The following is a 24,236-nucleotide window of genomic DNA, read 5'->3' as shown; positions in this document are numbered from 1 at the left end:
TCGGAAGGAAAAACATTTTCTGCTAGGTACAAGGCGTTTACATGGTCAGCTGCATTTACCACTGGGAATACAACACATATTTTACACTTAAGAGGCGATAATATTGCAAACTAACTGAAACCTGAAGTGGAAAGTCTGGATATACGATAAAATAACCAGAAAGTCGTGTGCTTGATAACGCTTCACAGTGTAAGATGGAAAAGAAGTGACGCCTTGAAGATGCATCAATTTCACTTTAGCCCTTCAAGGACGAGATACATCAATACCCACAAAAAAACGTTTATTTTCATTCTAAATGTGCGAAACATCAAAATGAGCGTCATCAACAAAAAAAAATAGTTTGCAGTATTTTTTCAGCAGTGGGGTGAAAACCCCAGGCAAGAAAGTGGGAGTGGGCTTCACCCCAAGGCACCTAGGCTTCGTTTTCAGTTTGTATAGACAGCTGTCATCATATGTGAACCATAGGGGTACATTTCATTTGCTTCTCATCAACTGTGTGACACTACTACAGCTGGATATCTTGCATCGGCCTGTGTCTTCTGACCTTTCTTTCAAAAGACAGTGAGTTGCATGCCAAACTTCTTCGTCCAGTATTCCTGTTGTAAACCAACAAATGACGCTTGCAGCCGGTCATTTAGTGTAGGCCGAAGAGATTTAGCCAGAAAATACGTAGTCAATCGTGAAACTCTGCAACGGAAGTTTTACAGCGTAAGCTGTAATGGGCTCATTCCAATAGCCGTTTCGGTTCGCGATTGTGTCGGGCGCCGATGGCGTCCGCCGGCGTAAACGCTATCGCCGGAAATGCGAAAAGAGTACCTGGTTCCCCCCGGGATTGAACCCCCGCCCGTTGCATGGGAGCTGGATGCTCTACCACTGAGCAACGCAAGCACTTGTTATCGGGCAGCGGAAAAATGTCCTATAAACGCTCCCTAGGCAGACGCGAAAGCGCAGACGACCCGAGCCTCCGCCACTTTAGTGGCGCCATCTAGATAAGTCGCCTGCAAACGCAGCGTGCGCAGGCGCAGATGACGAGATGCGATTCAGACGAGGCGCGCCATCAAAAAAAAAAAAAAAAAAACGCGATCCGCAGCCTCCGCCAGTATGAAGGCGACATCTATTTAAGGTGCATGAAAAGTATAGCGTGCCCGACATGTACTCGTAAGTTGCAGTTTTAAGGCTTGATCGGGCTCAGCAGCCGTCGACGCCGGGCGGACACTTCAGATTGTTCTCTTCAAAACGAGGCGAAGAGATAGCCGCGAAAACCCTGTTGTGCGTTGTGCCCAAATTGGAAGTACTCTTTAGCCACTCCACCAGCATACGCGATGCCTATATATATATATACTGTGAGCATTCTTCACAGGCTTCATATTCTCATCTGTACATACTCATCATCACCGTTTTGTGCCTGGTGGTGGGGCTTTCGCTCGGGGGAATAAAGAACAGTCTGACTGCCTATACCTTGTCTCACAAGTGGCGAAGTGTGCTGTCCGGTTCCTTCGTCCTCTCGCTCCCGGTCTCTCTCCAGCTTCACCTACGCTACATCCCTGGAGCTCGGCTCAGGTCGCCGCCTCTACCAACTGCACTCGACCATGTCCCAAGACCAGCAGGCCAATGACGGCATGGTCTGTCTGCCGCCGCCGACAGACCATGCAGCGATTTGTTTCCATACGAACGCTGCGCGCTGCTCTGGCGCCATCTCGTAGCCATCGTCGCCGCAAAGCCCGTCATGCGTGACACTACGCTTTTATTCTCACGATTTCGCCATACCCTCCTCCTCCACCTCATGGTTCCGCTACACCCTCCTCCTCGCGCTCTCTTCGCTATCGCTGTTTTCCATATCCGGTTGTGCCCCTCGTTCGCGTTCACCCTTACGTCCCTTCGCTGTGCTTGTTCGCTCGGTAACGAGGGACAACGCTGACGAACGCCGAAGGAACGGGCGCCAAAGAGCTGCACTCTAAAAATTGGCCGAATATCTGCTTGTTTCGCTGCAAATGACGTCGAAAGACGATAGCCATTTGTCGCCCCTGATACGTAACACCCTCTCTTTTCCCAGCTACCACCCTCACGCTCTCTCCCTCCATTCTCATCCTCCCATGATGGATGCAATGGAGGTTTTGATTAATTTAATTCAAATTTCCCGCATTCGCCCGGCTTTTGCGCCATATGTTGGGACCTTTTATTACTGTTGGCTTAAAGCCGGCTACAGAGCCACGGCTTCACTCGGCTTGTTTTAAACGCGTAGCGTCTCTTCGACACCATTTCTAACGCGTTGTTTTTGCATTTACTAACGTAAAAACTAGTCCTATGTGTATTCTTAATTAAATGAACGCTGCGGATCCCGGTTATGTAAATATATTAACGCGACAGCGTTAAGGGCCCCGTGTCGCAGAAAATCTGGCGTCGACGTCAACTTCGGTGTGCGATGTCGGCGTCCGTGGCGGAGAAAATCATCCCGAACCACCCCAATCGCGACGGCTTTCCGCGTGGAGGAAGGTGTTAGTGCAGGAGAAAAGCATCTTGTACCACCCCGACTGCGCAGGCCCTCCGCGTGGGGCAAAGTGTAAGAGTACAAAAATTGAATTTCTCACAGTGAACTCCGTCAGAAAAATGGTATATTACAACGTAACCACAACCTACAGACAAGGTGGCGTCGGGCTGTTATTTGAATGTACGAGAAAACATAATTCTGTAACGAGGAAACTCAAACACAATCCCCTTTTTCCAGCATTTCTGCCAAACAACAGCGGCGCACTCGGGTATCCTACTTGCGAAAATCTTTTCCAGATGGCCGGCGCTCGCATCCTCGGCAGGTAAAATTGGGACTTGGCCTGCCAATGCGTTTTGGACACACGCGCGCGTCGGAGAAATAGCAAACAATCAATAAAATAATAAAAAATGTCATAGAGCCTTCATATTTTAATATGAGACGACTTATGTTGCCCCGGAAAAAGGGCCTCGCCAGCAATGCATTTCTCTTTAAAAGCGACACGAAGTCGTCATTCTTGAAGTGTGCCGAACAATGCCTGCTAGTTTTCGTCGGCTGCCAGTTCTCACGCCGCATTTCAAGCATCCACGGCTTTCGCACTTCATGGTATCTTGGAAATGCGTGCAAGCTATATCCAGGCGTCGCGTACGTGTTCGAGCACCCGACGGCCAACATGCAAACTTGCAACAATGCAAACCACGAGCGCACTAGCGAGAACGCACGCCGGGAGAGACGCCCGTCAACTCGCAAATGATGAGCGAGCAATGCGCCATAGGCCTAGGCACAACTGAGAGATCAACAGTTGCGTACGGTTCTTCCACATTCGCCAAATCCGCATCGCTACCGCTATCCCGCCAGGTGCACGCGTCGTCTGCATTTAACAGCTGCTAATAACAAAATTATGCAATCATCAGCCCTGCGGCTTTGCCAAGATTACTTTGAGCATACGCTAGGCATTTATAGTCAATTTACCCAAATTGAAATTTCGTTGCAGTTGGCCTTTAACTGGCAGGCAAGACATTTTATTCATAGGGCTTCAATATTTAAAATTGCGTCCAAGTTCCAAGACAAGAATCTGCGTCAATCAACATCAAGCTGGTTGTTTCGAATTAAATTGATGCAGGTTTTTTGTCACATGCAAATATTGAACACTCTAAAGCGCTGGCTGTGAAACACACCTTTGTACAATTAAAACGTTTTTGATGTTGGTGTTCCGGAATGGCGGTTGTGGACTCAACTGTCGTGTCGATTCAAAATTGGAATCCGGGAGCTGAGAAGGGGCGCCCTCCAATTCTAGGTCGAATACGCAGGTACACCTTTAGCGCGAAACCTGCAAAGAAAAGTCGTAGTCTCACTGTATTCACCAACGCCGAGTAGAAGACCTAATCTACAGATTTCACTTAATTTGTTCTGAAACGATGTCGTTCCCAACTATTGATTAAAGGTGTTTGGGCTGCATTTTATGGCCAGTTCAGCGTCGTTCAGCCATTTCTAAAAATGCAGATGTAACCAAGGGGAGGGCATTGCCGTTTTATTTCATTAATTGTAGTAATATGCTAAGTGTGGCAAGGAAATGCTTGTCACGGATGAGTTTTTTAATTTATAAAACGTGTCCAAAAGGAAAGCAATTTTCGAAGCAAAGCACTTCAGGGCAATAGACGCCTTTATCCTCTACTAACGTACCCTGGAAACGATGTAGGCATCAAATTTGTACTTAACCTCCGCATGCCTTCTAAAGAAAATATTGCAGCCAAAGCGGGAAGGAGTTGCTGCGCCATGTCTGCTACCAAAAGCGAACACGTTGCCTACTTTTCCAATGTAGCTACTGCCGGAGAAGTGCTCAGATGCTGCACCGGCGTTACGCACTGGCGTTACTAGTAGTCAAATCGAAGAGCATGGTGCAGGTGTAGCACGTTGCACTGCCCTAGTCAAAGACAAAAGTGCTGCGTTGCCTGAACTAGCGTATAAAACGCAGAAAACACAAGAAATCACATGTAAGGGATGCTGGGCTTAATACAAAATGGGCAGCTGCTCAAGCAATCACAGATTAAGGCATGCGTTACACAGCCTAATAGTCCAAAGCGCAAAAAAAACCCTGGCAAACTCCTGGGAGCTTCAAACGTACTCATGCAAACTTTTATTAAACATATACCAAAGAGTATTTAATTAGCACTTTACATTAATGTACCATAACAGTTTTCTAGGCGCCTAAGCGGGCTCCTCCACTGACACTACTACGTTGAAGCCGTTGGTAAGAAAATGATTCTGCCGAAAGTGGGAGCAGCTTTATACCTCAGTCTGACGTCGGATATAACGCAACTACCCCAGTTCAACAACCGGACATGACAAGCACACCCTGCCGCTCCAATGGCTCCCTGGCTATTTACCGCCCTGCTCCAGCGGGGGCTGTCTCATTAGCTGTTGGCTGTCTCATTCGACTGAAAGTCTTAAATTATGTATTTCGATTGTTCCAGCAGCATTACCCAGACCGCCAAGAGCATCTAGAGAGACTACCTCAGCTCTGTGCGTAGTTTCAGCCGACTAGCTCTCGCCGTGTTGCACACAATAGTGGCTTTAGATTCAACTAATGCACTATACGACTTCTGCCAAGACGTCACAAATGCTCCGCAACCTAATGCAAATTTAACCCCACGTGTTTTGTTTCCCTGTGGCAAGGAATTTAGTACCGAGCAGTTCGACTCTTAAATTGTATCCCGGACACTGGTGACAACCAGACAATAATCTTGTTCGCCAAAACCATAACACCTACCTGATACTATTAACATGAACAGTACCAAACAAGAACGAAGCAATCAAACTACCTACTCCGATGCAATTGCACAGAGTTTGACACGTAATTAGGCAACCTTTGTCCGACTCTTTACCTGTAATTTCATTAACCCTTACACTGCCACTCTCGAGATATTTCGGGGAATAAAATATGTTGCTGGGCCAGTTGGTTCAAGTTTATGAGGTACATATTACCGCTACGTGGAAGTGAAGACTTAGTAGGAGGGAGAAAGAAAGAACAAAACAAGTGTGTGGAACCACCCTTGCAGAACCCCGGCTTCTCCCAAGTGTACTAGTTGGCTTTTCAGCCCACTCCAGGCCTCTCCCGAAGGAACTCATGCAACCAAATCTTCTGGGGTGTGCTAAAGAGGCGTGCGAATCGAAGTCGACGCGAAAGAAGACAAGGTGCACGTACTTGGTATATGCATTTATATGTACTGAAATAAGGGCAATAAAGATGCCATGATCCATAATTGGGTGATATTTTTTCCTTAATTTCTTCGTTCCATTGTCAGTCCATACATTTTTTCCGGTTGCTCATCTTTTTATTGAAGCGGCGTTTTTTCTAATATTCGCTCTTTCTTTACGCTGATGTACGTTTGTATTGTCTTCTTTTGCGTAGACTTTAGCTGACACGCCTTTTTCTTTACCGAAGAGGCTAGATGGGCCAATCCTTACGCCCATACCGTTAGCATTAACTACTCTGCGACTAATCATCGCTTCTTGTCTCATTTGGACTTTGATTTTTATGTATTTTGCAACTCGTTACGACACCCTGATGCATAACTGGCTACCCACACAAGGTGCATAATGAGAATCCCACACGGGTTTGCTAAAGTGCACTTTGAATGCTCGGAAGGATAGAAACATTTTCTTGCTAGGTACAAGGCATTTACATGGTCAGCTGCATTTACCACTGGGAATACAACACATAATTTTACACTTTAAGAGGCGATAATATTGCAAACTAACTGAAACCTGAAGTGGAAAGTCTGGATATACGATAAAATAACCAGAAAGTCGTGTGCTTGATAACGCTTCACAGTGTAAGATGGAAAAGAAGTGACGCCTTGAAGATGCATCAATTTCACTTTAGCCCTTCAAAGACGAGATACATCAATACCCACAAAAAACGTTTATTTTCATTCTAAATGTGCAAAACATCAAAATGAGCGTCATCAACAAAAAAAAATAGTTTGCAGTATTTTTTCAGCAGTGGGGTGAAAACCCCAGGCAAGAAAGTGGGAGTGGGCTTCACCCCAAGGCACCTAGGCTTCGTTTTCAGTTTGTATAGACAGCTGTCATCATATGTGAACCATAGGGGTACATTTCATTTGCTTCTCATCAACTGTGTGACACTACTACAGCTGGATATCTTGCATCGGCCTGTCTCTTCTGACCTTTCTTTCAAAAGACAGTGAGTTGCATGCCAAACTTCTTCGTCCAGTATTCCTGTTGTAAACCAACAAATGACGCTTGCAGCCGGTCATTCAGTGTAGGCCGAAGAGATTTAGCCAGAAAATACGTAGTCAATCGTGAAACTCTGCAACGGAAGTTTTACAGCGTAAGCTGTAATGGGCTCATTCCAATAGCCGTTTCGGTTCGCGATTGTGTCGGGCGCCGATGGCGTCCGCCGCCGTAAACGCTATCGCCGGAAATGCGAAAAAAGTACCTGGTTCCCCCCGGGATTGAACCCCCGCCCGTTGCATGGGAGCTGGATGCTCTACCACTGAGCAACGTAAGCACTTGCTATCGGGCAGCGGAAAAATGCCCTATAAACGCTCCCTAGGCAGACGCGAAAGCGCAGACGACCCGAGCCTCCGCCAGTTTAGTGGCGCCATCTAGATAAGTCGCCTGCAAACGCAGCGTGCGCAGGCGCAGATGACGAGATGCGATTCAGACGAGGCGCGCCATCAAAAAAAAAAAAAAAAAAAACGCGATCCGCAGCCTCCGCCAGTATGAAGGCGACATCTATTTAAGGTGCATGAAAAGTATAGCGTGCCCGACATGTACTCGTAAGTTGCAGTTTAAGGCTTGATCGGGCTCAGCAGCCGTCGACGCCGGGCGGACACTTCAGATTGTTCTCTTCAAAACGAGGCGAAGAGATAGCCGCGAAAACCCTGTTGTGCGTTGTGCCCAAATTGGAAGTACTCTTTAGCCACTCCACCAGCATACGCGATGCCTATATATATATATATATATATATATATATATATATATATATATATACTGTGAGCATTCTTCACAGGCTTCATATTCTCATCTGTACATACTCATCATCACCGTTTTGTGCCTGGTGGTGGGGCTTTCGCTCGGGGGAATAAAGAACAGTCTGACTGCCTATACCTTGTCTCACAAGTGGCGAAGTGTGCTGTCCGGTTCCTTCGTCCTCTCGCTCCTGGTCTCTCTCCAGCTTCACCTACGCTACATCCCTGGAGCTCGGCTCAGGTCGCCGCCTCTACCAACTGCACTCGACCATGTCCCAAGACCAGCAGGCCAATGACGGCATGGTCTGTCTGCCGCCGCCGACAGACCATGCAGCGATTTGTTTCCATACGAACGCTGCGCGCTGCTCTGGCGCCATCTCGTAGCCATCGTCGCCGCAAAGCCCGTCATGCGTGACACTACGCTTTTATTCTCACGATTTCGCCATACCCTCCTCCTCCACCTCATGGTTCCGCTACACCCTCCTCCTCGCGCTCTCTTCGCTATCGCTGTTTTCCATATCCGGTTGTGCCCCTCGTTCGCGTTCACCCTTACGTCCCTTCGCTGTGCTTGTTCGCTCGGTAACGAGGGACAACGCTGACGAACGCCGAAGGAACGGGCGCCAAAGAGCTGCACTCTAAAAATTGGCCGAATATCTGCTTGTTTCGCTGCAAATGACGTCGAAAGACGATAGCCATTTGTCGCCCCTGATACGTAACACCCTCTCTTTTCCCAGCTACCACCCTCACGCTCTCTCCCTCCATTCTCATCCTCCCATGATGGATGCAATGGAGGTTTTGATTAATTTAATTCAAATTTCCCGCATTCGCCCGGCTTTTGCGCCATCTGTTGGGACCTTTTATTACTGTTGGCTTAAAGCCGGCTACAGAGCCACGGCTTCACTCGGCTTGTTTTGAACGCGTAGCGTCTCTTCGACACCATTTCTAACGCGTTGTTTTTGCATTTACTAACGTAAAAACTTGTCTATGTGTATTCTTAATTAAATGAACGCTGCGGATCACGGTTATGTAAATATATTAACGCGACAGCGTTAAGGGCCCCGTGTGGCAGAAAATCTGGCGTCGACGTCAACTTCGGTGTGCGATGTCGGCGTCCGTGGCGGAGAAAATCATCCCGAACCACCCCAATCGCGACGGCTTTCCGCGTGGAGGAAGGTGTTAGTGCAGGAGAAAAGCATCTTGTACCACCCCGACTGCGCAGGCCCTCCGCGTGGGGCAAAGTGTAAGAGTACAAAAATTGAATTTCTCACAGTGAACTCCGTCAGAAAAATGGTATATTACAACGTAACCACAACCTACAGACAAGGTGGCGTCGGGCTGTTATTTGAATGTACGAGAAAACATAATTCTGTTACGAGGAAACTCAAACACAATCCCCTTTTTCCAGCATTTCTAGCCAAACAACAGCGGCGCGCTCGGGTATCCTACTTGCGAAAATCTTTTCCAGATGGCCGGCGCTCGCATCCTCGGCAGGTAAAATTGGGACTTGGCCTGCCAATGCGTTTTGGACACACGCGCGCGTCGGAGAAATAGCAAACAATCAATAAAATAATAAAAAATGTCATAGAGCCTTCATATTTTAATATGAGACGACTTATGTTGCCCCGGAAAAAGGGCCTCGCCAGCAATGCATTTCTCTTTAAAAGCGACACGAAGTCGTCAGTTCTTGAAGTGTGCCGAACAATGCCTGCTAGTTTTCGTCGGCTGCCAGTTCTCACGCCGCATTTCAAGCATCCACGGCTTTCGCACTTCATGGTATCTTGGAAATGCGTGCAAGCTATATCCAGGCGTCGCGTACGTGTTCGAGCACCCGACGGCCAACATGCAAACTTGCAACAATGCAAACCACGAGCGCACTAGCGAGAACGCACGCCGGGAGAGACGCCCGTCAACTCGCAAATGATGAGCGAGCAATGCGCCATAGGCCTAGGCACAACTAAGAGATCAACAGTTGCGTACGGTTCTTCAATATTCGCCAAATCCGCATCGCTACCGCTATCCCGCCAGGTGCACGCGTCGTCTGCATTTAACAGCTGCTAATAACAAAATTATGCAATCATCAGCCCTGCGGCTTTGCCAAGATTACTTTGAGCATACGCTAGGCATTTATAGTCAATTTACCCAAATTGAAATTTCGTTGCAGTTGGCCTTTAACTGGCAGGCAAGACATTTTATTCATAGGGCTTCAATATTTAAAATTGCGTCCAAGTTCCAAGACAAGAATCTGCGTCAATCAACATCAAGCTGGTTGTTTCGAATTAAATTGATGCAGGTTTTTTGTCACATGCAAATATTGAACACTCTAAAGCGCTGGCTGTGAAACACACCTTTGTACAATTAAAACGTTTTTGATGTTGGTGTTCCGGAATGGCGCTCGTGGACTCAACTGTCGTGTCGATTCAAAATTGGAATCCGGGAGCTGAGAATGGGCGCCCTCCAATTCTAGGTCGAATACGCAGGTACACCTTTAGCGCGAAACCTGCAAAGAAAAGTCGTAGTCTCACTGTATTCACCAACGCCGAGTAGAAGACCTAATCTACAGATTTCACTTAATTTGTTCTGAAACGATGTCGTTCCCAACTATTGATTATAGGTGTTTGGGCTGCATTTTATGGCCAGTTCAGCGTCGTTCAGCCATTTCTAAAAATGCAGATGTAACCAAGGGGAGGGCATTGCCGTTTTATTTCATTAATTGTAGTAATGCTAAGTGTGGCAAGGAAATGCTTGTCACGGATGAGTTTTTAATTTATAAAACGTGTCCAAAAGGAAAGCAATTTTCGAAGGCAAAGCACTTCAGGGCAATAGACGCCTTTATCCTCTACTAACGTACCCTGGAAACGATGTAGGCATCAAATTTGTACTTAACCTCCGCATGCCTTCTAAAGAAAATATTGCAGCCAAAGCGGGAAGGAGTTGCTGCGCCATGTCTGCTACCAAAAGCGAACACGTTGCCTACTTTTCCAATGTAGCTACTGCCGGAGAAGTGCTCAGATGCTGCACCGGCGTTACGCACTGGCGTTACTAGTAGTCAAATCGAAGAGCATGGTGCAGGTGTAGCACGTTGCACTGCCCTAGTCAAAGACAAAAGTGCTGCGTTGCCTGAACTAGCGTATAAAACGCAGAAAACACAAGAAATCACATGTAAGGGATGCTGGGCTTAATACAAAATGGGCAGCTGCTCAAGCAATCACAGATTAAGGCATGCGTTACACAGCCTAATAGTCCAAAGCGCAAGAAAAAACCCTGGCACACTCCTGGGAGCTTCAAACGTACTCATGCAAACTTTTATTAAACATATACCAAAGAGTATTTAATTAGCACTTTACATTAATGTACCATAACAGTTTTCTAGGCGCCTAAGCGGGCTCCTCCACTGACACTACTACGTTGAAGCCGTTGGTAAGAAAATGATTCTGCCGAAAGTGGGAGCAGCTTTATACCTCAGTCTGACGTCGGATATAACGCAACTACCCCAGTTCAACAACCGGACATGACAAGCACACCCTGCCGCTCCAATGGCTCCCTGGCTATTTACCGCCCTGCTCCAGCGGGGGCTGTCTCATTAGCTGTTGGCTGTCTCATTCGACTGAAAGTCTTAAATTATGTATTTCGATTGTTCCAGCAGCATTACCCAGACCGCCAAGAGCATCTAGAGAGACTACCTCAGCTCTGTGCGTAGTTTCAGCCGACTAGCTCTCGCCGTGTTGCACACAATAGTGGCTTTAGATTCAACTAATGCACTATACGACTTCTGCCAGGACGTCACAAATGCTCCGCAACCTAAGGCAAATTTAACCCCACGTGTTTTGTTTCCCTGTGGCAAGGAATTTAGTACCTAGCAGTTCGACTCTTAAATTGTATCCCGGACACTGGTGACAACCAGACAATAATCTTGTTCGCCAAAACCATAACACCTACCTGATACTATTAACATGAACAGTACCAAACAAGAACGAAGCAATCAAACTACCTACTCCGATGCAATTGCACAGAGTTTGACACGTAATTAGGCAACCTTTGTCCGACTCTTTACCTGTAATTTCATTAACCCTTACACTGCCACTCTCGATATATTTCGGGGAATAAAATATGTTGCTGGGCCAGTTGGTTCAAGTTTATGAGGTACATATTACCGCTACGTGGAAGTGAAGACTTAGTAGGAGGGAGAAAGAAAGAACAAAACAAGTGTGTGGAACCACCCTTGCAGAACCCCGGCTTCTCCCAAGTGTACTAGTTGGCTTTTCAGCCCACTCCAGGCCTCTCCCGATGGAACTCATGCAACAAAATCTTCTGGGGTGTGCTAAAGAGGCGTGCGAATCGAAGTCGACGCGAAAGAAGACAAGGTGCACGTACTTGGTATATGCATTTATGTGTACTGAAATAAGGGCAATAAAGATGCCATGATCCATAATTGGGTGATATTTTTTCCTTAATTTCTTCGTTCCATTGTCAGTCCATACATTTTTTCCGGTTGCTCATCTTTTTATTGAAGCGGCGTTTTTTCTAATATTCGCTCTTTCTTTACGCTGATGTACGTTTGTATTGTCTTCTTTTGCGTAGACTTTAGCTGACACGCCTTTTTCTTTACCAAGAGGCTAGATGGGCCAATCCTTACGCCCATACCGTTAGCATTAACTACTCTGCGACTAATCATCGCTTCTTGTCTCATTTGGACTTTGATTTTTATGTATTTTGCAACTCGTTACGACACCCTGATGCATAACTGGCTACCCACACAAGGTGCATAATGAGAATCCCACACGGGTTTGCTAAAGTGCACTTTGAATGCTCGGAAGGATAGAAACATTTTCTTGCTAGGTACAAGGCATTTACATGGTCAGCTGCATTTACCACTGGGAATACAACACATAATTTTACACTTTAAGAGGCGATAATATTGCAAACTAACTGAAACCTGAAGTGGAAAGTCTGGATATACGATAAAATAACCAGAAAGTCGTGTGCTTGATAACGCTTCACAGTGTAAGATGGAAAAGAAGTGACGCCTTGAAGATGCATCAATTTCACTTTAGCCCTTTAAAGACGAGACACATCAATACCCACAAAAAATGTTTATTTTCATTCTAAATGTGCAAAACATCAAAATGAGCATCATCAACAAAAAAAAATAGTTTGCAGTATTTTTTCAGCAGTTGGGGGAAAACCCCAGGCAAGAAAGTGGGAGTGGGCTTCACCCCAAGGCACCTAGGCTTCGTTTTCAGTTTGTATAGACAGCTGTCATCATATGTGAACCATAGGGGTACAGTTCATTTGCTTCACATCAACTGTGTGACACTACTACAGCTGGATATCTTGCATCGGCCTGTCTCTTCTGACCTTTCTTTCAAAAGACAGTGAGTTGCATGCCAAACTTCTTCGTCCAGTATTCCTGTTGTAAACCAACAAATGACGCTTGCTGCCGGTCATTCAGTGGTGGCCGAAGAGATTTAGCCAGAAAATACGTAGTCAATCGTGAAACTCTGCAACGGAAGTTTTACAGCGTAAGCTGTAATGGGCTCATTCCAATAGCCGTTTCGGTTCGCGATTGTGTCGGGCGCCGATGGCGTCCGCCGCCGTAAAAGCTATCGCCGGAAATGCGAAAAAAGTACCTGGTTCCCCCCGGGATTGAACCCCGCCCGTTGCATGGGAGCTGGATGCTCTACCACTGAGCAACGTAAGCACTTGCTGTCGGGCAGCGGAAAAATGCCCTATAAACGCTCCCTAGGCAGAAGCGAAAGCGCAGACGACCCGAGCCTCCGCCAGTATGGTGGCGCCATCTAGATAAGTCGCCTGCAAACGCAGCGTGCGCATGCGCAGATGACGAGATGCGATTCAGACGAGGCACGCCATCAAAAAAAAAAAAAAAAAAACGCGATCCCCAGCCTCCGCCAGTATGAAGGCGCCATCTAGTTAAGGTGCCAGAAAACGTACAGCGTGCCCGACATGTACTCGTAAGTTGAAGATTTAAGGCTTGATCGGGCTCTGCAGCCGTCGACGCCGGGCGGACACTTCAGATTGTTCTCTAAAAAACGAGGCGAAGAGATAGCCGCGAAAACCCTGTTGTGCGTTGTGCCCAAATTGGAAGTACTCTTCAGCCGCTCCACCAGCATACGCGATGCCTATATATATATATATATATATATATATATATATATATATATATATACTGTGAGCATTATTCACAGGCTTCATATTCTCATCTGTACATACTCATCATCACCGTTTTGTGCCTGGTGGTGGGGCTTTCGCTCGGGGGAATAAAGAAGAGTCTGACTGCCTATACCTTGTCTCACAAGTGGCGAAGTGTGCTGTCCGGTTCCTTCGTCCTCTCGCTCCCGGTCTCTCTCCAGCTTCACCTACGCTACATCCCTGGAGCTCGGCTCGGGTCGCCGCCTCTACCGAACTGCACTCGACCATGTCCCAAGACCAGCAGGCCAATAACGGCCTGGTCTGTCTGCCGCCGCAGACAGAACATGCAGCGATTTGTTTCCATACGAACGCCGCGCGCTGCTCTGGCGCCATCTCGTAGCCATCGTCGCCGCAAAGCCCGTCATGCGTGACACTACGCTTTTGTTCTCACGCTTTCGCCATACCCTCCTCCTCCACCTCATGGTTCCGCTGCACCCTCCTCCTCGCGCTCTCTTCGCTATCGCCGTTTTCCATATCCGGTTGTGCTCCTCGTTCGCGTTCACCCTTCCGTCCATTCGCTGTGCTTGTTCGCTCAGTAACGAGGGACAACGCTGACGAACGCCGAAGGAACGGTCGCCAAAGAGCTGCACTCTAAAAATTGGCCGAATATCTGCTTGTTTCGCTGGAAATGACGTCGAAAGACGATAGCCATTTGTCGCCCCTGATACGTAACACCCTCTCTTTTCCCAGCTACCACCCTCACGCTCTCTCCCTCCCCTCTCATCCTCCCATGATGGATGGAATTGAGGTTTTGATTAATTTAATTCAAATTTCCCGCATTCGCCCGGCTTTTGCGCCATCTGTTGGGACCTTTTATTACTGTTGGCTTAAAGCCGGCTAAGGAGCCGCGGCTTCAATCGGCTTGTTTTAAACGCGTAGCGTCTCTTCGACACCATTTCTAACGCGTTGTTTTTGCATTTACTAACGTAAAACTAGTCCTATGTGTATTCTTAAATGAACGCTGCGGATCACGGTTATGTAAATATATTAACGCGACAGCGTTAAGGGCCCCGTGTGGCAGAAAATCTGGCGTCGACGTCAACTTCGGTGTGCGATGTCGGCGTCCGTGGCGGAGAAAATCATCCCGAACCACCCCAATCGCGCAGGCCCTCCGCGTGGAGGAAGGTGTTAGTGCAGGAGAAAAGCATCTTCTACCACCCCGACCGCGCAGGCCCTCCGCGTGGGGCAAAGTGTAAGAGTACAAATATTGAATTTCTCACAGTGAACTCCGTCAGAAAAATGGTATATTACAACGTAACCACAACCTACAGACAAGGTGGCGTCGGGCTGTTATTTGAATGTACGAGAAAACATAATTCTGTTACGAGGAAACTCAAACACAAACCCCTTTTGCCAGCATTTCTACCATACCAACAGCGGCGCGCTCGGGTATCCTACTTGCGAAAATCTTTTCCAGATGGCCGGCGCTCGCATCCTCAGCAGGTAAAATTGGGACTTGGCCTGCCAATGCGTTTTGGACACACGCGCGCATCGGGGAAATAGCAAACAATCAATAAAATAATAAAAAATGACCTAGAGCCTTCAAATTTTAATATGAGACGACTTATGTTGCCCCGGAATAAGTGCCTCGCCAGCAATGCATTTCTCTTTAAAAGCGACACGAAGTCGTCGTTCTTGAAGTGTGCCGAACAATGCCTGCTAGTTTTCGTCGGCTGCCAGTTCTCACGCCGCATTGCAAGCACCCACGGCTTTCGCACTTCATGGTATCTTGGAAATGCGTGCAAGCTAGTTCCAGGCGTCGCGTACGTGTTCGAGCACCCGACGGCCAACATGCAAACTTGCAACAATGCAAACCACGAGCGCACTAGCGAGAACGCACGCCGGGAGAGACGCCCGTCAACTCGCAAATGATGAGCGAGCAATGCGCCATAGGCCTAGGCACAACTGAGAGATCAACAGTTTCGTACGGTTCTTCTATATTCGCCAAATCCGCATCGCTACCGCTATCCCGCCAGGTGCACGCGTCGTCTGCATTTAACAGCTGCTAATAACAAAATTATGCAATTATCAGCCCTGCGACTTTGCCAAGATTACTTTGAGCATACGCTAGGCATTTATAGTCAATTTACCCAAATTGAAATTTCGTTGCAGTTGGCCTTTAACTGGCAGGCAAGACATTTTATTCATAGGGCTTCAATATTTAAAATTGCGTCCAAGTTCCAAGACAAGAATCTGCGTCAATCAACATCAAGCTGGTTGTTTCGAATTAAATTGATGCAGGTTTTTTGTCACATGCAAATATTGAACACTCTAAAGCGCTGGCTGTGAAACACACCTTTGTACAATTAAAACGTTTTTGATGTTGGTGTTCCGGAATGGCGCTCGTGGTCTCAACAGTTGTGTCGAAGCAAAATTGGAATCCGGGAGCTGAGAAGGGGCGCCCTCCAATTCTAGGTCGAATACGCAGGTACACCTTTAGCGCGAAACCTGCAAAGAAAAGTCGTAGTCTCACTGTATTCACCAACGCCGAGTAGAAGACCTAATCTACAGATTTCACTTAATTTGTTCTGAAACGATGTCGTTCCCAACTATTGATTATAGGTGTTTGGGCTGCATTTTATGGCCAGTTCAGCGTCGTTCAGCCATTTCTAAAAATGCAGATGTAACCAAGGGGAGGGCATTGCCGTTTTATTTCATTAATTGTAGTAATGCTAAGTGTGGCAAGGAAATGCTGGTCACGGATGAGTCTTTTAATTTATAAAACGCATCCAAAAGGAAAGCGATTTTCGAAGGAAAGCACTTCAGGGCAATAGAGGCCTTTATCCTGTACTAGCATACCCTGGCAACGATGTAGGCATCAAATTTGTACTTAACCTCCGCATGCCTTCTAAAGAATAAAATGTCGCAGTTTCGCACGAAAGGGGAAGCAGCAATTGCGATAGCAAATTGGTAGAGAGCTATTCGGAGTAGGGATAGTCGAGTAGTTTTATCGGCCGCATAAACTTGGACACATTCGCTTTCTAACTGAATTGACAAGCGTGGTGTCATCGCGCACAAGCAAACATGAATAGATCACAGTGAATGACCGCAGACAACGACTGTCAAAACGCTGGCGCGGCCGCTGCAGCGGGCGAAGAATCGTGCGGTCTATCGCTTCAACAGAAACTGAGCGGCGAATGGACAGCGCATAAAGGTGCCGTTGTCAGATGGGAAGGGGACTTGGCACCCGTAGGTACCGCGCCCCAGAGCGTTCATGTACTCATCAACCCAGCATCATTCGGTACATTGACCCCGGCACCCTCCCCTACCCGATGTGACTGGGTGGGGGGCTTTGGTTTGGGCCAACGGTCGTTCCCGGACAAGGGGGCCGCTGTGGAGCGGCGCACACCGTGCTATTCACACTTCACACAAACAGCCATGTCGGTCGTCAGGGACACAAGCCCATCAGATCCCTGGATTGCCTCGACGGAAAAGGTGTCAAGGCAAACAACCATGGAGACAACAGAAGCCGTCCGCGGCGCAGCGCACTCTGTTGCGCCAGCACCGGTTCCAACTCTGTGTTCCACTGAGGCGAACGGAAACACGTGGATTGACTGGCGCATGCTGTCCAGTCGAGTGACCTTAGAAGCATGCATCATAACTTAATGGAAAGCTTTCCACCTGACTCATCAAAAATCACAGCAGGGCGAGCCCACACTTCGAGAAACTTCTTCTCGCCTAGGTGATGCCGCTCCCGGGTGAGATGGAACCAGACTTCCTTCCGTGCTTTTCCACGCACTTCGTGAAGACCCGGCGCCCCTCCCCCGAAAAGGTCAAAGCCGTGTGGAGACACTGGCGGGCTCGACTGGCGCGCGCGCTCGCTCTTTCTTAAGAAGCGAGTGCGCGCGCCAGTCGAGCCCGGCCGTGGTGGAGATAAAGAGACGGTGCGGGCGACGGCCGCCACAGCCAGTGCAAGCGTATTTGTTGGCAAAGTAGAAGCTGCTCCCCCCGTCCCTCCCACGCTGCCTCCCCGCTTTTTTTCCTTTTTTTTTTTTGCTTTCGCGTGGGAGATTGCGTTGCCAGTTCTCCTTGCGCTGGGTTGCAAGATAAGCATTTGGTGCCGTAGCACAGCGTCGCCCCGCCTCCCTCCCCCCCATACTCCCATGGCCTTTTGGGCGACAATCGCGTTTGCTTTCCGCCGTGCGTTGGCTCTCCGTGATAGCGCGCGTCCCCCGCGCGCTTTTACTCGCGCATACGGCGCGCGGCGACGATTTTATCGCCCTTGGAATCTATACGGAACCTCACGGCGACGGCGACGGCGACAGCAGAAATCCCGTTGAAGTGTCCATATATTTGCTATCGCAAGAATATTGTAGCCAACGCGGGAAGGAGTTGCTGCGCCATGTCTGCTACCAAAAGCGAACACGTTGCCTACTTTTCCAATGTAGCTACTGCCGGAAAAGTGCTCGGATGCTGCACCGGCGTTACGCACTGGCGTTACAAGTAGTCAAATCGAAGAGCATGGTGCAGGTGTAACACGTTGCACTGCCCTAGCCAAGGACAAAAGTGCTGCGTTGCCTGAACTAGCGTATAAAACGCAGCAAACACAAGAAATCACATGTAAGGGATGCTGGGCCTTATACAAAATGGGCAGCTGCTCAAGCAATCACAGATTAAGGCATGCGTTACACAGCTTAATAGTCCAAAGCGCAAGAAAAACCCTGGCACACTCCTGGGAGCTTCAAACGTACTCATGCAAACTTTTATTAAACATATACCAAAGAGTATTTAATTAGCACTTTACATTAATGTACCATAACAGTTTTCTAGGCGCCTAAGCGGGCTCCTCCACTGACACTACTACGTTGAAGCCGTTGGTAAGAAAATGATTCTGCCGAAAGTGGGAGCAGCTTTATACCTCAGTCTGACGTCGGATATAACGCAACTACCCCAGTTCAACAACCGGACATGACAAGCACACCCTGCCGCTCCAATGGCTCCCTGGCTATTTACCGCCCTGCTCCAGCGGGGGCTGTCTCATTAGCTGTTGACTGTCTCATTCGACTGAAAGTCTTAAATTATGTATTTCGATTGTTCCAGCAGCATTACCCAGACCGCCAAGAGCATCTAAAGAGACTACCTCAGCTCTGTGCGCAGTTTGAGCCGACTAGCTCTTGCCGTGTTGCACACAATAGTGGCTTTAGATTCAACTAATGAACTATACGACTTCTGCCAAGACGTCACAAATGCTCCGCAACCTAATGCAAATTTAACCCCACGTGTTTTGTTTCCCTGTGGCAAGGAATTTAGCACCGAGTAGTTCGACTCTTAAATTGTATCCCGGACACTGGTGACAATCATACAATAATCTTGTTCGCCAAAACCATAACACCTACCTGATACTATTAACATGAACAGTACCAAACAAGAACGAAGAAATCAAACTACCTACTCCGATGCAATTGCACAGAGTTTGACACGTAATTAGGCAACCTTTGTCCGACTCTTTACGTGTAATTTCATTAACCCTTACACTGCCACTCTCGATATATTTCGGGGAATAAAATATGTTGCTGGGCCAGTTGGTTCAAGTTTATGAGGTACATATTACCGCTACGTGGAAGTGAAGACTTAGTAGGAGGGAGAAAGAAAGAACAAAACAAGTGTGTGGAACCACACTTGCAGAACCCCGGCATCTCCCATGTGTATACTAGTTGGCTTTTCAGCCCACTCCAGGCCTCTCCCGAAGGAACTCATGCAACAAAATCTTCTGGGGTGTGCTAAAGAGGCGTGTCAATCGAAGTCGACGCGAAAGAAGACAAGGTGCACGTACTTGGTATATGCATTTATATGTACTGAAATAAGGGCAATAAAGATGCCATGATCCATTATTGGGTGATATTTTTTCCTTAATTTCTTCGTTCCATTGTCAGTCCGTACATTTTTTCCGGTTGCTCATCTTTTTATTGAAGCGGCGTTTTTTCTAATATTCGCTCTTTCTTTACGCTGATGTACGTTTGTATTGTCTTCTTTTGCGTAGACTTTAGCTGACACGCCTTTTTCTTTACCAAGAGGCTAGATGGGCCAATCCTTACGCCCATACCGTTAGCATTAACTACTCTGCGACTAATCATCGCTTCTTGTCTCATTTGGACTTTGATTTTTATGTATTTTGCAACTCGTTACGACACCCTGGTGCATAACTGGCTACCCACACAAGGTGCATAATGAGAATCCCACACGGGTTTGCTTAAGTGCACTTTGAATGCTCGGAAGGAGAAAAACATTTTCTTGCTAGGTACAAGGCGTTTACATGGTCAGCTGCATTTACCACTGGGAATACAACACATAATTTTACACTTTAAGAGGCGATAATATTGCAAACTAACTGAAACCTGAAGTGGAAAGTCTGGATATACGATAAAATAACCAGAAAGTCGTGTGCTTGATAACGCTTCACAGTGTAAGATGGAAAAGAAGTGACGCCTTGAAGATGCATCAATATTCACTTTAGCCCTTCAAAGACGAGATACATCAATACCCACAAAAAAACGTTTATTTTCATTCTAAATGTGCAAAACATCAAAATGAGCGTCATCAACAAAAAAAAAATAGTTTGGAGTATTTTTTCAGCAGTGAGGTGAAAACCCCAGGCAAGAAAGTAGGAGTGGGCTTCACCCCAAGGCACCTAGGCTTCGTTTTCAGTTTGTATAGACAGCTGTCATCATATGTGAACCATAGGGGTACATTTCATTTGCTTCTCAACAACTGTGTGACACTACTACAGCTGGATATCTTGCATCGTCCTGTCTCTTCTGACCTTTCTTTCAAAAGACAGTGAGTTGCATGCCAAACTTCTTCGTCCAGTATTCCTGTTGTAAACCAACAAATGACGCTTGCTGCCGGTCATTCAGTGTAGGCCGAAGAGATTTAGCCAGAAAATACGTAGTCAATCGTGAAACTCTGCAACGGAAGTTTTACAGCGTAAGCTGTAATGGGCTCATTCCAATAGCCGTTTCGGTTCGCGATTGTGTCGGGCGCCGATGGCGTCCGCCGGCGTAAACGCTATCGCCGGAAATGCGAAAAGAGTACCTGGTTCCCCCCGGGATTGAACCCCCGCCCGTTGCATGGGAGCTGGATGCTCTACCACTGAGCAACGCAAGCACTTGCTATCGGGCAGCGGAAAAATGTCCTATAAACGCTCCCTAGGCAGACGCGAAAGCGCAGACGACTCGAGCCTCCGCCAGTTTAGTGGCGCCATCTAGATAAGTCGCCTGCAAACGCAGCGTGCGCAGGCGCAGATGACGAGATGCGATTCAGACGAGGCGCGCCATCAAAAAAAAAAAAAAAAAAAACGCGATCCGCAGCCTCCGCCAGTATGAAGGCGACATCTAGTTAAGGTGCATGAAAAGTATAGCGTGCCCGACATGTACTCGTAAGTTGCAGTTTTAAGGCTTGATCGGGCTCAGCAGCCGTCGACGCCGGGCGGACACTTCAGATTGTTCTCTTCAAAACGAGGCGAAGAGATAGCCGCGAAAACCCTGTTGTGCGTTGTGCCCAAATTGGAAGTACTCTTCAGCCGCTCCACCAGCATACGCGATGCCTATATATATATATATATATATATATATATATATATATATATACTGTGAGCATTCTTCACAGGCTTCATATTCTCATCTGTACATACTCATCATCACCGTTTTGTGCCTGGTGGTGGGGCTTTCGCTCGGGGGAATAAAGAGTCTGACTGCCTATACCTTGTCTCACAAGTGGCGAAGTGTGCTGTCCGGTTCCTTCGTCCTCTCGCTCCCGGTCTCTCTCCAGCTTCACCTACGCTACATCCCTGGAGCTCGGCTCGGGTCGCCGCCTCTACCGACTGCACTCGACCATGTCCCAAGACCAGCAGGCCAATAACGGCATGGTCTGTCTGCCGCCGCAGACAGAACATGCAGCGATTTGTTTCCATACGAACGACGCGCGCTGCTCTGGCACCATCTCGTAGCCATCGTCGCCGCAAAGCCCGTCATGCGTGACACTAAGCTTTTGTTCACACGCTTTCGCCATACCCTCCTCCTCCACCTCATGGTTCCGCTGCACCCTCCTCCTCGCGCTCTCTTCGCTATCGCCGTTTTCCATATCCGGTTGTGCCCCTCGTTCGCGTTCACCCTTACGTCCCTTCGCTGTGCTTGTTCGCTCGGTAACGAGGGACAACGCTGACGAACGCCGAAGGAACGGTCGCCAAAGAGCTGCACTCTAAAAATTGGCCGAATATCTGCTTGTTTCGCTGGAAATGACGTCGGAAGACGATAGCCATTTGTCGCCCCTGATACGTAACACCCTCACTTTTCCCAGCTACCACCCTCACGCTCTCTCCCTCCATTCTCATCCTCCCATGATGGATGCAATGGAGGTTTTGATTTTTTAATTCAAATTTCCCGCATTCTCCCGGCTTTGCGCCATCTGTTGGACCTTTTATTACTGTTGGGTTAAAGCCGGCTACAGAGCCGCGGCTTCAATCGGCTTGTTTTAAACGCGTAGCGTCTCTTCGACACCATTTCTAACGCGTTGTTTTGGCATTTACTAACGTAAAAACTTGTCCTATGTGTATTCTTAATTAAATGAACGCTGTGGATAGCGGTTATGTACATATATTAACGCGACAGCGTTAAGGGCCCCGTGTGGCAGAAAATCTGGCGTCGACGTCAAATTCGGTGTGCGATGTCGGCGTCCGTGGCGGAGAAAATCATCCCGAACCACCCCGACCGCGCAGGCCCTCCGCGTGGTGCAAAGTGTAAGTATACAAAAATTGAATTTCTCACAGTGAACTCCGTCACAAAAATGGTATATTACAACGTAACCACAACCTACAGACAAGGTGGCGTCGGGCTGTTATTATTGCGATAGCAATTATATGGACACTTCAACCGGATTTCTGCCGTCGGCGTCGCCGTCGCCGTGAGGTTCCGTATAGATAAAATCTTCGCCGCGCGCCGTATGCCCCAGCGGAAGCGTGCGGGGACGCGCGCTATCACGGAGAGCGAACGCACTCAATCTCCCACGCGCAAGCAAGGAAGCGGAAAGCCAGCGCCGGAGGGAGCAGGGGGGAGGGGCACTTCCCTGCCAACAACCGCGCTCGTCGCTCGTCCGCACAGTCTCTTATCTCTCCCACGCGCAAGCAAGGAAGCGGTAAGCCAGCGCAGGAGGGAGCAAGGGTGGGGGCGGGTGGGGGGGGGGGGGGGGGCGCACTTCTACGCTGCCAACAACCGCGATCGTCACTCGCTCGCACCGTCTCTTATCTCCACACGGCTCTGACCTTTATGCGCCCAGTTTCCGTTGAAGCGATAGACCGCACGTACGTTCGCCGCTGCGGCGTATCCGCTTGCTGCCAGAGTTTTGACGGTCGTTGTCTGCAGTCATTCAGTGTGAGCTATTCATGTTTGTTTGTGCGCGCTCACACCACGCTTGTTCATTCAGTTAGTAATAGTCGGGCCACATTTTCCAACGCACGCTACACATGCAATGCTGCCCGGATCGGCAGTGCAGCGCTACAGATGTGTCCCTTCGCACGCGCTGCCCACGGGAAGCGCTTCTCATCAACACCACCGTTTCACACGCGCCTTCTCGTGGTCATCGAGTCTCTGGTCATGTCGGTTTACTTACGCCGCAGCACACCTCCTTACTTAATCAGCTCATGTTTACTACAATTCATATTGCTACCAAAGCCGCTCACCTTACTTCGTATGACATTGCTGTGTTGCTATCGCATTCATTGCTTCGCCCTTAGGGCGAAACTGTGACATTTTTTGAATGTACGAGAAAACAAAATTCTGTTACGAGGAAACTCAAACACAAACCCCTTTTGCCAGCACTTCTACCATACCAACAGCGGCACGCTCGGGTATCCTACTTGCGAAAATCTTTTCCAGATGGCCGGCGCTCGTATCCTCGGCAGGTAAAATTACGACTTGGCCTGCCAATGCGTTTTGGACACACGCGCGCGTCGGGGAAATAGCAAACAATCAATAAAATAATAAAAAATGTCCTAGAGCCTTCACATTTTAATATGAGACGACTTATGTTGCCCCGGAAAAAGGGCCTCGCCAGCAACGCATTTCTCTTTAAAAGCGACACGAAGTCGTCGTTCTTGAAGTGTGCCAAACAATGCCTGCTAGTTTTCGTCGGCTGCCTGTTCTCACGCCGCATTGCAAGCACCCACGGCTTTCGCACTTCATGGTATCTTGGAAATGCGTGCAACCTAGTTCCAGGCGTCGCGTACGTGTTCGAGCACCCGACGGCCAACATGCAAACTTGCAACATTGCAAACCACGAGCGCACTAGCGAGAACGCACGCCGGGAGAGACGCCCGTCAACTCGCAAATGATGAGCGAGCAATGCGCCATAGGCCTAGGCACAATTGAGAGATCAACAGTTGCGTACGGTTCTTCAATATTCGCCAAATCCGCATCGCTACCGCTATCCCACCAGGTGCACGCGTCGTCTGCATTTAACAGCTTCTAATAACAAAATTATGCAATTATCAGCCCTGCGACTTTGCCAAGATTACTTTGAGCATACGCTAGGGATTTATAGTCAATTTACCCAAA

This window comes from Dermacentor silvarum, chromosome 1, assembly GCF_013339745.2.
Source record: "Dermacentor silvarum isolate Dsil-2018 chromosome 1, BIME_Dsil_1.4, whole genome shotgun sequence".
In the NCBI taxonomy this organism is placed as follows: Eukaryota; Metazoa; Arthropoda; class Arachnida; order Ixodida; family Ixodidae; genus Dermacentor; species Dermacentor silvarum.
The sequence above is the reverse complement of the archived record's forward strand: the minus strand, read 5'-3'. Positions refer to the sequence as shown.